A 17,249-nucleotide genomic window follows, 5' to 3' on the forward strand; every position below is an offset into this window, starting at 1 on the left:
GTAACTTCTGAACTTGTCAGATGCAGAGAGGTTCGTGTCAGAGAAAGAGAAGCCTGGAGCATACCTCCCAACAGTCCGGATTTAGGCAGGACAATCACGATTTGAGGTCTTTTTCCTGCCATCTCGATTAGAACAGATATCTCATGTGGGTCTGAAATTTGGGAGATATGTCTTATCATTCACTGTGTGACCAGGTCCCACGACCACCTGTACAGACGACAATAGAGGTGTTTGGATGGGAGGAGAGTATGAGGCAGCCTAGCACTTCAAGAATGCTAGGCTTGCCCCCGGAGGTGTGCCCATGTCCATGTCCCCATTGTGATGTGGTCATGACCGCAACTTGACATGGCATGCCCCCTGTCCTGATGTTGGATACCCAAATGTTGGGAGGTATACTGGGCTGTGGCCAGAGAGAAGGTAGGCACAGCCATTGCTGGGACCACCACTTTACCATCTAGAGCTGATTGAGGGAAGAAAGCAGTGCAGAAAAGTCTTCTGAGTCTGCCAAGTAGCACAGAGTTGTTGGGAGAGTGAGTACTGTGGAGAGGAGTGCTGCAGGGAAAGGCAAAGACAGAGACGGCAATATCATTATACTGAGACTATAAATGAAGAGTAGGGCTGCAAATGTCTTAGAGAGGTGTAAGTTTTATAGAGAGCTGCATATTTGACAGAGCTGCCAACTTTACAAAATAAGCTGCCTGTCTAACAGGGAGATTTTCCATGTTGCTGCCAGAGGGGTCACTGCCTATACCAGAGGTCCAGTTCAAACTGCCATAGGTCCGGAGGAAATCCAGTCCAGAGGTGCAGAATGAGTCCAGGTCCCATCAATAGGGAGTGCAGAACTATTCCATTTGTATGCAGAATGTCCTGATCTTTTTCCACTTGTTCCAGGTGCCTTCTGTGACTACTACTTCTACATTATGGCCTATTGAGGAGAGCCACTGGAGACCCATCCAGTTCTTTGACCTTTAAATGTCCGGCAAGGAATCTCTGCTAATTTTTCCTCACTCCCCATGGAGATGCACAGAAAAATGAGCTGAGATTCCTTATCGTAATATCATCATCATTACCATTTATTTATATAGCGCCACTAATTCCGCAGCGCTGTACAGAGATCTCACTCACATCAGTCCCTGCCCCATTGGAGCTTACAGTCTAAATTCCATAACACACAGACAGACACAGACTAGGATCAATTTTGTTAGCAACCAATTAACCTACTAGTATATTTTTGGAGCGTGGGAGGAAACCGGAGCACCCGGAGGAAACCCATGCAAACACGGGGAGAACATATAATCTCCTTACAGATAAGGCCATGGTCTGTAAGGCAGAAGTGCTAACCACTACGCCACCATGCTGCCCAAGGAGGCGAGGTGGGTAGCTGGACATTGAGGCGATGTCCGGTGGCACATCGCTCCAAATTGACTCTCCCCCAAAGAGTGACTTTTCTTCCTTGTGCTCTATTTTGCCAATTTTACCCATATCTTCTGTAAGAGACGCTGTAAGAGTCATGTTGTGTGACTGTCGGTTTAAATGAGAGTGCTGCTACTAGTAGCTAGTAGTATTATTACTAATTTATGCTGTTGAGAGTACTACCATTGCTGATTCTGCTATTTCATCTATGTTGTTACTGATGCTCTTACTGCATGTCGTTGCAAAACTAATCAGTATTCAGTAATCAGTTAAAGTATTTTATAATGTTTTAATCCTTGTTATTTCCATTTCTTGGTTACTGTTATCTCAGCCACTTTATCTTTATCAAGGATCATTTACCTCTATACAAAAATGCATAGCTATGAAGGTACATGATGCTGGGTTGCTAAAGTACATGTTTTGACCAAATTTTGGACTAATGCCTTACATTTTACCGTGCTAGAAATGCAGAGACAGGGTCAGACAACAAATTGCTGGACCCCATAGCAAAACTGGCCTAGGTGCCCAGTTATGTCACAGTAGCCTCCATGCCTCCACGCTCTGCTCTTAAAGGGGGGCTCTTCTGAGGAGAATGAAGAAGACTCTACCTGGAGGTGGATCCTCCTCACATCCAGCCCCAATATTGGCCACACCCCCTGCAGCCACGGCAGTTCTGCCATTATGTAGAAATTTACACTGGTAAGGACATGCGCTGAAAACAACTATGTTCTATTCTGCCCACTAATAGATCAACATCTACACAAATACTGAACATACATGAGCTTCAACTTGCCTAGGCAGCTGTAATTTCTGGACATTATCTCATACTTGCCAACTCTCACGGAATTTCTGGGAAAACTCCCGAATTCCAGGTAGGTGTCCCAGACTCCAGGGAGAGTAGGGCATCCTCCCGAAGTGGGCAGAATTATAGCCGTTTTTGCGCCATTACGTCACGGGGACAGAGCCAAAATGATGTGATTCATCAAGCCCCGCCCCTCTGGCCATAACCTCTCCGGGAACTCCCGGGAAGGGCTCAACAAAAAGTTGACAAGTATGCATTATCTGCTGAAGGAGAGTTCCACTGAAGTGCGGCTAGTGACAAGGTGCAATTCATTCTTCCTCTAAATGCAAAGGGTTGAGCCCTGGAAGTCAGGGGTTTAAAACAGCAATTGTGTGCCCCCCACCCCCCTTTGTATGTGTTTTGTGAAGAATAGTAAGCAATAGATAATTGGAGTGAGATAACTTTGTGTGTGGGAAGTAAAATGATCAAAGCGACAGAGCAATAGATATTCTTTTGTCATCTGCTACAAAGCTCCAGCTTAGATAATTTTCATTTTCAGTTTAAAAAGCTTTCCTGAAACTACTCTGCAGCCCCTGCATTTACATGTGACAAATAATGGGGTTTATGTACCGTACTCAAGGCTACAGTTCTGTGTGTTCTTCTGCTACAGTTGAAACATTTACTTTTTTTGACAACTAAATGCAAGTGAAGGTTGAAACCATTATTAATGCTGTGAAAAATATTAAAACTTGGATAAGTCAGGTGAAAGAATATATCCTACTAACAATAATAATGAGAGAGAGAGAGAGAACAGGGATGTCGGTCATTTGACAGTTGTCTTTTGTTCCACTTTTACCCTGTCTGACAAATAGAAATTAAACCTATTTTTACCATGATGCAGTAATCATTAAATTGGAAGCATGTCTTCATGTTAAAGCATGTGTACATAATAGTATAACAGTACTTAAAGACGAAATCTAAAATAGATGAGAGACGATAAAATAAAATTAAATAAAATAGAGATTTGTGAAGTTAAAATAAAATGTATACGTGTGGCAGGACGAGGAGTAAAACTGTGTGAAGAGATATAGGTACCAAAGAATAGTAAAGTGAACAGTTTAATATATCAAAAAACACACAGGTAATATGCAGGTATTTAACCCTATTTTTAGGACTATGTAAGAACATTCTGTCCCCTTACTTTAATTATTTTTGCTCAATTGAGTAGTGTCACATATCGAGGTCTTAGCTGCATTTACCTCATCCACCGCTGTCATATCACAGCTACCCGGATCCCTCCTAGTTGCCTGCAGCATTTCTGCCCATCTCATCTCCATTTGTAAATAAACACATACTGTTTGTTCTGCTGCTTGGGTGCAGCCATATTGGATGCAGTCAGGTGATCATTCCAGACCAACCAGATTCAGCATCTGTGATCACATGAATTGTGCAGCCAATAGGTGTTTTGTACACCTTATTTAAACCCGCTGCTGAGATCTGTTCATTGCCAGAACAACCCCCTTCTCTCCTGAGGATAGTTCTTGACTCCAGGTTCCATTTGTTCCTGCATCATCTTCTGTGCACATCCTGCATTACCAACTATATGTCACTTTGCAAGTATCCTGCATTCTAAAGTGCATATCTTCTTTCAAGCATCCTGCATTACCTGAAGTTCATCATTCTGTATGTACTTTGCACTTAGAAGCTGCTTATCTTCCTGCAATATTCTGCATTCAACAGGAGCACTTACCTCAGTAAGAACTTTGCACCATCCAGTATCTATTCTGCAGTATCAGTGACTTTACCGGTATTACCTGTTCTGTTGCTCCGGCTGGTTCTGAGTCTCAAGGGCTTATTTCCAGTTCTGTGTATCTCTCTGTGGGTTCCAGGTCTGTGGCGCCACACAGTCCTGAGTTCTCCATTTCGTGTCACGGTTCTGAGTTCCTAGTCTCTGTCTCATTTTCCAGTTTGTTCTGTTCTGAGTTTCCTTGTGTTTTCTATCTGAGTTCTTATTAGTGGGTTCCAGTCCCGTGTGCCAGGTCACAGGAGCCGGGTTTGAGTTCCCACAAACAGTTCCAGTCAGTTATTATGCCAGATTCTCAGGCACAGACTCCGGTCTTTATACTCCTATACTGCTTGTGCTACTCTGAGGACTCTAGATGAGCAGAGAGATCATAGAGGCCTCTAGGTCCTGTTTCAGTCCTGCTCCAGTTAGACCCAAGGGTCCCGAATCGGATTGAGAAATACAGACGACTGTGACAGTTTGTTCTGGCCCAATGGAACCGCTAGGGTAACATACCCCGATGGAGGACACTGTCCAAATATTAGATGAACGCATTGAAAGACATGAAACTAGCCAGGGGCAAATTTTGAGATTCTTGCAGGATTTGTTTACGTGTATTGATACCTTCCAGGTATTCCACAGTCAACCATCTCATACACCCTCCGAGCCAGTAAGACCTGCTTCACTACCTACTCCATCCGGACTCCATCATTCCCATGCTAGCTAAATATAATGGAGATCCTAAGAACTGCTGCAGGTTTGTCAATCAGTGAAGTATATACTTTGAATTACAACTCAGGAATTTCCCTACTGCATGTACAAAAACAGCTTATATTATTTTGTTACAATCAGGGCAAGCTCTGGCATGGGCATCACCGCTCTGGGAAAAATCTGACCCAATTTTGTCTTATATTGATAGCTTCCCATCTACCTTCCACAAGATATTCTATGAGCCTGGAATAACTACGTCAGCCGCTTCAGATATTCTGCGGCTTTGGCAGGGGCATTATTCTGTGGGCCATCCAATTTCAAACACTTTCTTCTTAGCTGTCTTTGAATAATGAGGCTCTTGTTGCGGTCCTCTGGCAGGGCCTGTCTGATCATATTAAAGACGAATTAGCATCTCGGGAATTACCTACAACGCTAGATAAATTGATTACCATTTGCAATCGGGTTGATCTTCGGTTCAGAGAGAGAGCTCTAGAAAGGAGGAGGCTGGAGCACACCAAGTTCTGTCTATCACGCATCTCACCGGTTTAGTGTCATTTTGAGACTTGTATACATTTCTTTCCCAAAAAACAGCTGATGATCAATGGCATCCCTGTGGATTCTTCTCCCGAAATTTTTTACCAGCTGAATGTAATTATGCCATAGGGGACAAAGAACTGCTTGCCATCAAATTGGCGCTCGAGCAGTGGAGGCATTTACTTGAGGGAGCTCATTATCCTATCACAATACTACACAGATCAAAAGAATCTGCTCTATCTTAAAACCGCACAGTGCATAAATCCACGTCAGGCCCGGTTGACACTATTCTTTTCTCGATTTGATATCCATGTTACCTTCTGTGCCGGTCCCAAAAATCGCAAGGTTGATGCCCTGTCACATTCTATGGTTGAAGAGGAAGGTTCCATCACTGTGAATCTGCGGCCTATCATCAGCCCACTCAGAATCGCAGTTGCTAAGCCTGACAATTCACCTCCCCAGGGGAAAACGTTTGTTCCTGAGAATCTGCGTAAGAAATTGCTCCAATGGGCAACCTGTCCTAGATTTGCCTGTCATGCAGACGTCCGCAAAACTCAAACTTTCATATTGAGAAGCTATTAGTGGCCCATGCTTCTTCGGGATGTTCAGCAATTTGTTTTCGCATGTGCCAACTGTGCCCAACATAAAAGTTCAACACAATGTTCAACTTTTGCCTCTGCCTATTCCCACTAAACCCTGGACCCATATTTCAATGGATTTTTATTTCTGATTTGCCTAATTCTGACAATTTCCAAACCATCTGGGTCATCGTTGACCGATTCTTCAAAATGGCACATTTCATTCCTCTCTGTGGTCTCCCATCAGCACCTATACTGGCTCAGCTATTTATGAAGCAAATCTTCCGTTTGCATGTTGTCCTGAAGAAATCGTCACATATAGAGGAGTTCAGTTTGTGGCGAAATTCTGGAGATCCTTGTGTCAAGCACTACAGGTCAAACTAAACTTCTCTTCAGCCTATCATCCCCAATCCAACGGGCAAACAGAAAGAGTCAATCGGGACCTAGAAACATTTTGCCGCTTGTATATCTCCTCTTCTCAAGACTACTGGGTAAATCTGCTTCCCTGGGCAGAATTTGCTCATAATAACCATTATCATGTGTCCTCTGGTTTCACATTGTTTATGGTCTACACCCCAGGTTACCTTTGTTTACTCCACTTCCAACAGCTTCAGTACCTGCCTCTGAAACCTTCCTAAAAAAAATTGCAGGTCACTGGAGCCAGGTACGGGAATCTCTACATAAAGCATCCCAATGCTACAAAATTCAGGCGGACAAAAAGCGACAAGTCATTCCAAGCTTGAAACCTAGAGACAGAGTCTGGCTGTCTACTCACAATCTATGCCTCAGAGTTCCATCTACGAAATTCACTCCTTGCTTTATTGGACCATTTAACATCTACTGGGTCATCAATCCAGGGTCCTACAAATTACATTTACCATCTTACCTCAAGATAAGCTCCTTCCATATCTTTCTCTTAAAACCCCTGGTAATAAATCGGTTTTATACACCCAAATTGGTTTCTCCTGAAGTACAGACTGAACATGAAGAATACAAAATTAAAGAGATCCTGGACGTTCGGTTTTGACAAAATTCCTTACAATATTTAGTACACTGGAAGGTCAATGGTCCAGAAGACAGGTCCTGGATCAAAACTTCTGATGTTCACGCTCCATCTCTCAAAAAAATTCACCTGCAGTTTCCAGCTAAGCCCCAATCTAAGTGTGGCCATTCATAAGGGAGGGGGTACTGTTACACATCGGGGTCTTAGCTGCACTTACCTCATCCATCGCTGTTATATCACCCGGGTCCCTCCTGGTCGCCTGCAGCATTCCTGTCCATCTCATCTCCGTTTGTAAAGAAACACATACTGTTTGTTCTGCTGCATGGGCGCAGCCATATTAGATGCAGTCAGGTGAGAATTCCAGACCAACCAGATTCAGCATCTGTGATCACATGAACTCTGCAGTCAATAGTTGTTTTGTACACCCTATTTAAACCTGCTGCTGAGATCTGTTATTGCAACAGTTTAAGAATGTGCTGGAGTGAAGAAGGCGTGTAAATAAAGATGCAGTATTTTGCCATATAGAAATGATCTGCTGCTCAAATAATTGAAACATCTGATTGCACTGAGCCACCAAATTACATCTCCTGAGTCCCAACTACAAAGAGACTTGTAATACAATACCTGCATGTGTAGGGACCCCCTGGTAATTTGCACCCATACCCATGAGCTAGCCAACGCTAGAGAAGGAGGTGCACTGCCTAACTTGTGCATCTCACACTACACACAGGACAGGGGGTTACATATATGACACTTTTTTCTGTACATAAATACACATTAAAATCTTTCTAGTTTGGTCATCCTGTTACCTGACATTTTCATTCAGGCCTTATTACTGTTAACCCATTTGTTTTATGAAAGAGCATCAATTATAGTATTTGCACTCATCTCCCTTATGCTTACTATGTGCGTTATGCCAGTCTTATACATGCACTAATTTACCATGCAACAATACTACACAAGATCATTTTCTTGTTTGAATCACGCTAAACTAACCTCTTCTGCTTATTTAAGTGAATTGTATTGATTACATGAGCAGTTCATTTACTACATATGTTATTGTAACTAAGTACTTAATCACCGTCTCTAATTGGATTGTTTGGACTCACTAATCAAACACCTGTCAATCAAGCTATATAAGGTTCACCTGATGCAGTCATTTTTCAGACACTTTTCCCTATACGCCGGGGAGTATATACTCTTTCCCTTTGATGTCGTTGACGCTGTGTTTTGAAACTGGCAGCAGCATGTCTCTGTTGATTTACCCAACTTCTTTAAATGACTTTTAAACAATTTCAAAACTATATTTCTTTTTCAAAAACTTGTTCAACAGAGCTGTTATTTGAGCAGTTTCTTTTAATTTTCTGAATTGCCCTCCAGGTATATTATTTAGCCACTTTATGTGATGGTTGCTGTTACCCAATATGAAGTTATTGCAATCAACTTGTTTGTGAAATATATAGATCACTGTCAGAGAGACCGTGAGGGATAAGTGGGATCCTGCTGTCTCGGCTGGGATTGGCTAGACTCCACCCAGAAGCGCGGAGTCTAACAGAGCAGAAGGTATTCAACAGGGATCCCCGCAAAGAGATTTGTGCTTAGCAGCTTCCACCCTGCAGGTTGCGGCCCTCTAGGGAAGTTCCCAGTGAGACAGGACAGAGAAGTAACTCGAGAGCTACCAGAAGTAGTATGAGATAAGACTGAGCGATGAGACCCTATGAAGGGTACAGAACAGGAGTCTATAGTAGTACACTGGAGAGGAGGAGGCGATGATCCAGGATAGTTCTAACCACAAGTGGAGCAGATGAGCAGAAGGACAGCGATGCTCACAGGATAGGTAGTGGGTATTGGTGATTACCACTAACGAGTGGAACAGGTAAGCAGAGATCAGCTGTGCACAGGATATACAGCAGATGACAAACCACAGCTATTACCACTTGGGAGTGGAACGGATCAGCAGAGGTCAGCGGTGCATGCAGGATAGGTAGTGGGCGTTGATCACAGTGATTGCCACTAACGAGTGGAACAGGTAAGCAGAGATCAGCGGTGCACAGGATATACAGCAGACGATGAACCACAGCTATTTCCACTTGGGAGTGGAACGGATCAGCGGAGGTCAGCGGGACATGCAGGATAGGTAGCGGGTGTTCATCACAGCGATTAATACTAACGAGTGGAACAGATAAGCAGAGATCAGCGGTGCACAGGATATACAGCAGGCAATGAACCACAGCTATTACCACTTGGGAGTGGTACGGATCAGCGGAGATCAGGGGTGCATGCAGGATAGGTAGCGGGCGTGGATCACAACGAGGAGAAGGGAGCTGCTTCCAGGCCAGGTAAAGACTCGAAGAACCAGCACTGAAAGGTGAGGGGAGGAGCCTTATAAAGGAGTACTGACCAATGGAAAGATAGTGCAGGTAAAACAGGTGAGGCAGTTTGCACAGGCGCAGACTGATGCTGACAGGACGGCATGCACGATAGGGAGAATCAGGATGAGGACACGCGCGCCGATCCTCGAGTGGAGGACCCAGGAGGCCGATGTGTGACAATCTCAAAGTTTAAATTGGTCCATAAATTTAAGATTGGAGTTGGTTTAATTTATGTAGTCAAAAAAATGCATAAGTCAGTTTGTGAGACTTTCCAGATTATTAATACATCATCAATATACCTTCACTTTTTGAGTTGGATTATGGTGTATGGTTGTATTATTTTACTTAATGAACTCAACTGGAAACTGAATTATCCTTTAAGAATAAGCTCCTTGTTTTCGAACCTAATCTCAGCTTCAGCAACCAGCTGCACTACAGTTATCCCTGTGCCATCCAGACATCAGAGAACATCAAATTTAGCCTCAAGTCCACTTCTAACAACAGAAAGGGCCAAGCCAGTGGTGCGATGATTTGCTGCTCAATTTCCTCCAGTATAATACGAGGTATGTCTATTAAATACCGAGACTGATTAAATAACTCACCTTTATTTATTGGTATTACAAATTTAATGTTTGTTCCCTTCAATATACTCCCCATTTGCACTAATACATCGTACAATCTGTAGTCTTGTTTTCCACTGGTCGAAGGCATGGAGCAAATCAATTTCTGCCGTTTTCTTCTTTACAGCATCAACTGACTCAAAATGTGTCCCTTTAAGCACTGATTTAACTTTTGGGAAAAGATAAAAATCGCAAGGTGCTAAATCGAGCGAATATGGAGGATGTTCAAGTGTAGTAATGTGTTTGTCGGTCAAAAACTGCTTCACAGAAAGTGCTGTGTGAGCAGGCGCATTGTCCTGGTGAAGAAAGAAACCATTTTTCCACAGTTGCGGCTGCTTCTTTCTGACTCTTTCTCTCAGCTTTTCAAAGCTTCCTTATAATAATGCTGATTAACTGTTGTGCCTTGTGGAGCCCATTCTTCTAGAATTACACCCTTGGTATCGAAAAAATCAATGAGCATTGCTTTGAATTGTGACTTACTTTGACAAGATTCTTGGTAATGACGGTGTTTTCCAGTGCATTGACTGCCTTTTGGTTTCAGGATTGTACTGGAAGATCCAGGTCTCATCACAAGTGATTACTTTATGAAACAGGTTTGGATCTTTGTCAAGTTGCTGGAGAATGTCAACACAACATTCCTTGCAACGTTCTATTTGGTCTGGTGTAAGAACCCTTGGGACCATCTTTGCACAAACTTTCGTCATGTTAAGATCCTCACGCAAAATTTTCCATACGGTGTCTTTGTCAATGTTCACGGATTTAGCTATCATTGGAACACTGAGTCAGCGGTCTTTTCGAACAATCTGACTGATATTTTCTACATTTTCTTCGGTTCTTGAAGTGAAAGGTCGTCCAGGGCGTTCATCGTCTTCGACATTCTCATGTCCCTCGCTAAATCTTTTGTGCGACTCAAACACACGCGCACGAGACAGGCAGTCATTCCCATAGGCCGTAGTAAGCATTTGAAAATTCTGTTAGTGTTTTGTGCAATTTTACTTAGAATTTCAAATTAGCATGTTATTCAACTATTATACTTAGCATTTTTTCGGCACTCTAAAGAAAACACAACCAAACTAAATGACGACTCACAATCAACTGAACGTCATAGAGTGTTGCAGCTTGTCATGCAGGTTCAGATAGGTTCAAGGTTACTACGTATGCAGTTATAACCGGTTCTGACTGCTTTGTTTACTAGGTGGAATCACAGTCTCGTTATTTAATAGACATAGCTCGTATGTTCTTCTGGGCTATAATTTGGTGGTTTCTTGTGTAATGGTGGAAATGTTCTGTTCTTACTTTATTATTTATGCAAAACATTAGACAAACCTCTAGATTTACACAAAGTTTTATATATCAAATTTGAGTATATGTGCTGCTGTGAATACTGGGAACACTCTATTTTTTAAATATATTAATATGTTCCCCAATTGCATGACCACAAATGTAACATGTGCCCAGGGACATCCAAATATCTTAAAAGTAGCCCTGATGGGATCAACACATTATTTAAAAATGACAATTGAATTTGGCTTTTTGAATGACTTTGTCAGTTAAATTCTGAATTCTACATAAATGTGCCTGTTGCCATTGGATGTCACTTTATCTATATGGTTCTACAAAAAAATGTGCAGCCATCGCAATGAGCTCTATTTGATCAATTGTACAATTGCCTCGTTATTGCTAGAAGCTTAAACACCTGAAGATTATTGCTACCTGTTCTCTGAGTTTCCAGCACATCTATCAGCAGATCATCTCAGCCACTGTGTCTACTCCAGTATCCTGTGGTAACACTCTACAGATTATTGGGGCAGCACAGTGGCCTAGTAGTTAGTACTTCTGCCTCACAGCACTGGGGTCATGAGTTCGATTCCCGACCATGGCTTTATGTGTGTGGAGTTTGTATGTCCCTGTGTTTGGGTGGGTTTCCTCTGGGTACTCTGGTTTCCTCCCACACTCCAAAAACATACTGGTAGGTTAATTGGCTGCTATCAAAATTGACCCTAGTCTCTCCTCTCTGTCTGTCTGTCTCCTTCTCTGTCTGTGTGTGAGTGTGTGTCTATATTAGGGAATTTAAACTGTAAGCTCCAATGGGGCAGGGACTGATGTGAATGAGTTCTCTGTACAGCACTGCGGAATTAGTGGAGCTATATAAATAAATGATGATGATGATTATTGCTACCTGTTCTCTGAGGTTATAGCACATCTATCCACAGATCATCTCAGCCACTGTGTCTACTCCAGTATCCTGTTGTAACGCTCTGCAGATTATTGCTACCTGTTCTCTGACGTTCCCAGCATATCTATCCACAGATCATCACAGCCTCAGCGGTTTTATGCGGTTCAGCCTGAGTTGCCATTCCATGCAATACAGCCCGAGTTACCATTTGGTGGTGTTTTCTCTGAGGCTTCTCACAATGCTGTCTGCTCTGAGGCTTCTCACAGTGCTGTCTGCTCTTAGGCTTCTCACAGTGCTGTCTTCTCTGAGGTTTCTTACAGTGCTGTCTGCTCTGAGGCTTCTCACAGTGCTGCCCAGTCCGAGCCTCCTGCCAAGCCTGGTGCCCAGTCCGGGCCTCCTGCCAAGCCTGGTGGCCAGTCCGGGCCTCATGCCAAGCCTTCTGCCCAACCCGGGCCTCCTGCCAAGTCATCCGCCCATTCCGGGCTGTCTTCTGCCAAGGGTGTCCTGCCTGAGTCCCCAGGGACGTATATTCAACCCGAGCTGAGCAAGTCTCGTGCTAAACCGAGTTCATCCTCTGTTTCAGACTTCCGACCACCTACCTTCAGTGGGGATATTCAGCAATTTAATGCTCTTATTAAATTTTGTATATCTTATTTTCCATCAGTACCTGACCTCCTACATTCCCAACGAAAGCAAGTGTTTTACCTGTTATCCAACTTTACAGGAAAAGCTCTGGAATGGGCAAGCCCCTTTATTGAGACCAGAGATCCCATTCTTTCTGATTTGCAGCTTTTTTTGAAGCAGTGATCAAGGAATTTCCTCTGGCACTTGTTGGTTGTACTCCATGCATGCCTTCTGTGTCATCTTCTTTGTCTCCAGTTGCCCAAGCCTTGGAGTTATCTTCATGCTCTATTCAATTTGAACAACCCTGTGTCCCTAAAAAGACTCATAAAAAGAAAGCGAAGAAGAAAAAAGGGTCTTCTGGGTCTCAACTCTCTTGTGGCGTGTTTTCTATACCCTTTCCGTCCTTGGACGAAGACTTCTCTACTACATGCCCAATTCGGGACTATGACTGTGACTTTTTGACCATTCCTAGTAAACTCTGCATCTGGAATCTGCCCGTAAAGGAGGGTGTACTGTCACAACCTGCATCCTGCAGCTCCTGTCTGCAGGGTACTTTGTTGGACCGTTTGTATATATTGTATCCTGCCTGTACTACCACTGTCCACCAAAGGGGCCACTGTGCTACCTAGACTGCTCTTACCTGCCTCGTTATTGCTGGAGGCTTAAACATCTGCTTTTGGCCTATATAAGCCTGCCTGTCCCAAGCAATCTGTGCCAGATCATCTGTTGCAATCACCTGTGTTGCTGTGCCTGTTCCTTGACTCTTGTTTGCTACCTGTTCTCTGAGTTTCCAACACATCTATCCGCAGATCATCTCAGCCACTGTGTCTACTCCAGTATTCTGTGGTATTGCTACCTGTACTCTGAATCTTGCTCCGCAGACCATTGCACCTTGTTTGCCATCTCCATCGCATTCTGCATCTGTTATCCACTGTGTTCTTTAGCTAATTCTGCCATACCCTACCGTACTGCAACTTGAAACCTGTGTAACCGGTGTTAATAAAAACCACTTCTTTTCACTACGCTCTCTCTGTGGTTTTTATCGGGAATCCTGACAGTTCCTACACCTCTTCCCCTTTGTCTTATTTTATTATTGTGTTTGTTCTGATAATTTACCAATGTAATGCGTTGTGGAGTATGCTGGTGCTATATAATAAATATAATAATAAAAAATAAAAAATAATAATAACAACATTTCTTCGTTGTAGTTGTGAGTTATTTGCCCTATTGCACCAGCCCTGACTTTTTATTTACAACCTGGGATTTGACCTTAAATATTATAATTATCCTGTAGCCCGGGAAATGGGTTTTGGTTGATTCCTACAGTCTGTACTGCCAACATAAATTAAATAGCACCAACAGATTCCAATATTACATCGCCCACAATGGCCCATAAAGCACAAAACCCGGTAGAATACAATATAACATTCACTGTATACAAAATGGCTATTTACAGTCCTGATTAAAATGATAGAAGATGGTATATTACAGGAACACAGTGAACGTCAAAAATAAGGGACATTTAAAACCTTAACGATACCCGATGATTTACACATATGAATCTTGCCATATATAGAACATTAAAATGGATCATACAATTTAATCTTTTTTTTTTAAGTCAAACAAATTTTATTTGTGTTCCGAGAAACAGTAATAGTCATATATTATCACCCACACAGCAATAACATACAGGTATCATTAAATTTTGTAGTGTACACATAAAAAAAAGTAGAGTACAAAGATATCAGCGATAACATCTTATTGTTAATAAAAGAATTAAATACAACTTAATAACCACATTGATTCTGTAGTGTTAATTCTATTTGTCATGAAGAACAGACTATATGAGTGTAATGAAACATAAGATATATCTCTATATGATGTTCTGAATACCGGGTGCCCCCAGGACAGTACACTCTATTAGGAACATTCCAACTTCTGCAGTTTCTCAATAACAAATAGTGATTTCTGCCATTGATACCAAATTTTTTCATATTTATCTAATTTGTTATGGCTTGTATACATGTATCTTTCGTGGCCAACTATATCATTGACCAGATCAATACAATCTCCATGGAATGGCCATTCTGGCGCCATCCATTTCCGGACAATAACAACTTTAGCCAACATAAAGATAGTGGACAACAGCTGTCGAATTAGTTCATGTATCTTTTTAGCTAGGGCTAAACCAAATATACACATTCCTGGATCAAGTTTCATTATACAGTCCATGACTTCCCTCCAGAATGCTGCAATCCAACAACATATGCCAGAAGGTGCCCAGCTGGCTCCCACATTTAGGAGAGGACACCACCCAATTCCCTCAAAATTTGGAGAGACCTGCAGTCCTCTGGATGTGTAGAGTACAATTGGCAGGAGCGCCAAAGTGCTGTCCAGAACGGTGTACAGAGCAGAGGTGTGCTGGATGCTGGGATTTGTAGTGCAGCTTAACCCAGCTGAATGGGGAGTGAGGAGAAAGTTGCGCAGCATGAGAAGTCATGATTACATTAATGTTTATATATTGCCCTTCCTTGAGATTGGGGGCAGAAAGAGAAGCAGAATGTGTGAGAGATACCGCTTTCATCGGAGCTTAATAAAATAGAAAAAGTGTAGGGATAACAGCGCTGCTCTAAGAAAATGTGAAGCTGCCAATGTGGGTCTGTATGGGACGAATTCCAAACTTCCCAATAAGATATAATACAAAAACCATAGTATTGACCCATGGCGCTATGAATGTATAATCTGCAATTTAAAATAAAATAAACTAAAATGAAAAATAAAAATAGATACAAAAATACACAAAAGTAATGACAATGATGTAATAACAACAGTAGGCACTTTGGAAATACCCAGAAGGGTTTAATAAATAAATCCCTAAATGATGAAGGATGAAAAGATAGCTAAAAATAGTCCATTAGATGTATAGCAAAACAAAAAAATATATTCCAATAGCAAAAAAAATTTAAATGTAAAAAGCTAATAAAAGTGTATTAAATCCTCTTCTTGCAAGGAATATTAAGATATAAGTGTACACTTTTTCTTTCCCTGAGGAAGCCCCCGATGGAGGGGTGAAACGCGTTGGACACTTATATCTTAATATTCCTTGCAAGAAGAGGATTTAACACACTTTTATTAGCTTTTTACATTTTACAGCGTTGCTACACATCCCCGCTGCCCGAAACCGGAAGTGCGGCACTTGGAACGCAGGCTTGCGTTCCAGGACACAGGAAGAGAGGGTGAGCTCACTGTATCTAGCCACCGTTGGCGGTGCATCGCTTTCCGGAGAGAAAGAGTCCCCATCCCTAGCCCCGGAGGGCTTTACAGACTCACGAACCCAGATACCTGCCTTTTAGACTTATCCAGAGGTAATTTTTATTTTTCCATTTAATTTACTGGATTTGTGATTTTTTACTGGCCTATATCATCACTGGCCCCTTTTTTATTTATTTATTTTTTATTTAAAAAATTTTTGCTATTGGAATATATTTTTTCATTTTGTTATACATCTAATGGACTATTTTTAGCTATCTTTTCATCCTTCATCATTTAGGGATTTATTTATTAAACCCTTCTGGGTATTTCCAAAGTGCCTACTGTTGTTATTACATCATTGTCATTACTTTTGTGTATTTTTGTATCTATTTTTATTTTTCATTTTAGTTTATTTTATTTTAAATTGCGGATTATACATTCATAGCGCCGTGGGTCAATACTATGGTTTTTGTATCATCGAAGCTTAATGCTGAGGAGCGAAAAGGGATAAGGTAACCCCACTAGCCAAATGCCACCCACTGCGATTGGCCAGGGGGTTCACGTGAGTAGCAACAAGCAGCCAATCTCTTCCTGTCTGTTCGGCAGACAGGAAGTCTGACTTCACATCCTGTCTGCGTGATTTGAGGAGAGACGCCAGCCAGAACAACTGAAGGTAAGTGAGGGGGGGCTGCCAATAGTATACTGATACTAAGGGGGGGCTGCCAATACTTTACTATACTAAGGGGGGGCTGCCAATACTATACTATACGAGGGGGAGGCTGCCAATACTATACTATACTATACTATACGAGGGGGGCTGCCTATTCTATACTATAGGAAGGGGGGCTGCCTATACTATAGCGAGGTTGGGGAATGCCTATATGCTATACTATAGGAAGGGGGGGGGGTGACTGCCTATATGCTATACTATAAGGGAATTTTGTAAGGATATGTTAGTAGGCAACTAAACAAGTTGGAGCACAGAGGTATAAACCAGTCGCAGATAATGTAAAAGGATTCATGTAATTTTATGACACAGGACTGGCAGCATTTGCCCTGCATTGCTTTAGAGATGACCCACTGTGTGTAAAGTCATCACATCTAGATTTTCCTAAATGTTACTACAACCAAATTCCTGTAGTTCTAAATCCCGCCTATTTTTGTGTTGGCCCCACCTACAGTTATTTTGGTCCCGCCCATATGAGACTACTTCAATAATTTTTTCCAGGGCCACTTAAAGTTTAAATCTGCCCCTGGAGACAGTTGATGTATATAGCAACTGTACATATTTGTTTTTATCACTGCAACCATTTAAGAATGTGTTGGAGTGAAGAAGAAGTGTAAATAAAGAGTTTGCAATATAGAAATGGTATGGCGCCAAATTATTGAGACATCTGATTGT

The sequence above is a fragment of the Mixophyes fleayi genome, chromosome 3, assembly GCF_038048845.1.
Source record: "Mixophyes fleayi isolate aMixFle1 chromosome 3, aMixFle1.hap1, whole genome shotgun sequence".
In the NCBI taxonomy this organism is placed as follows: Eukaryota; Metazoa; Chordata; class Amphibia; order Anura; family Limnodynastidae; genus Mixophyes; species Mixophyes fleayi.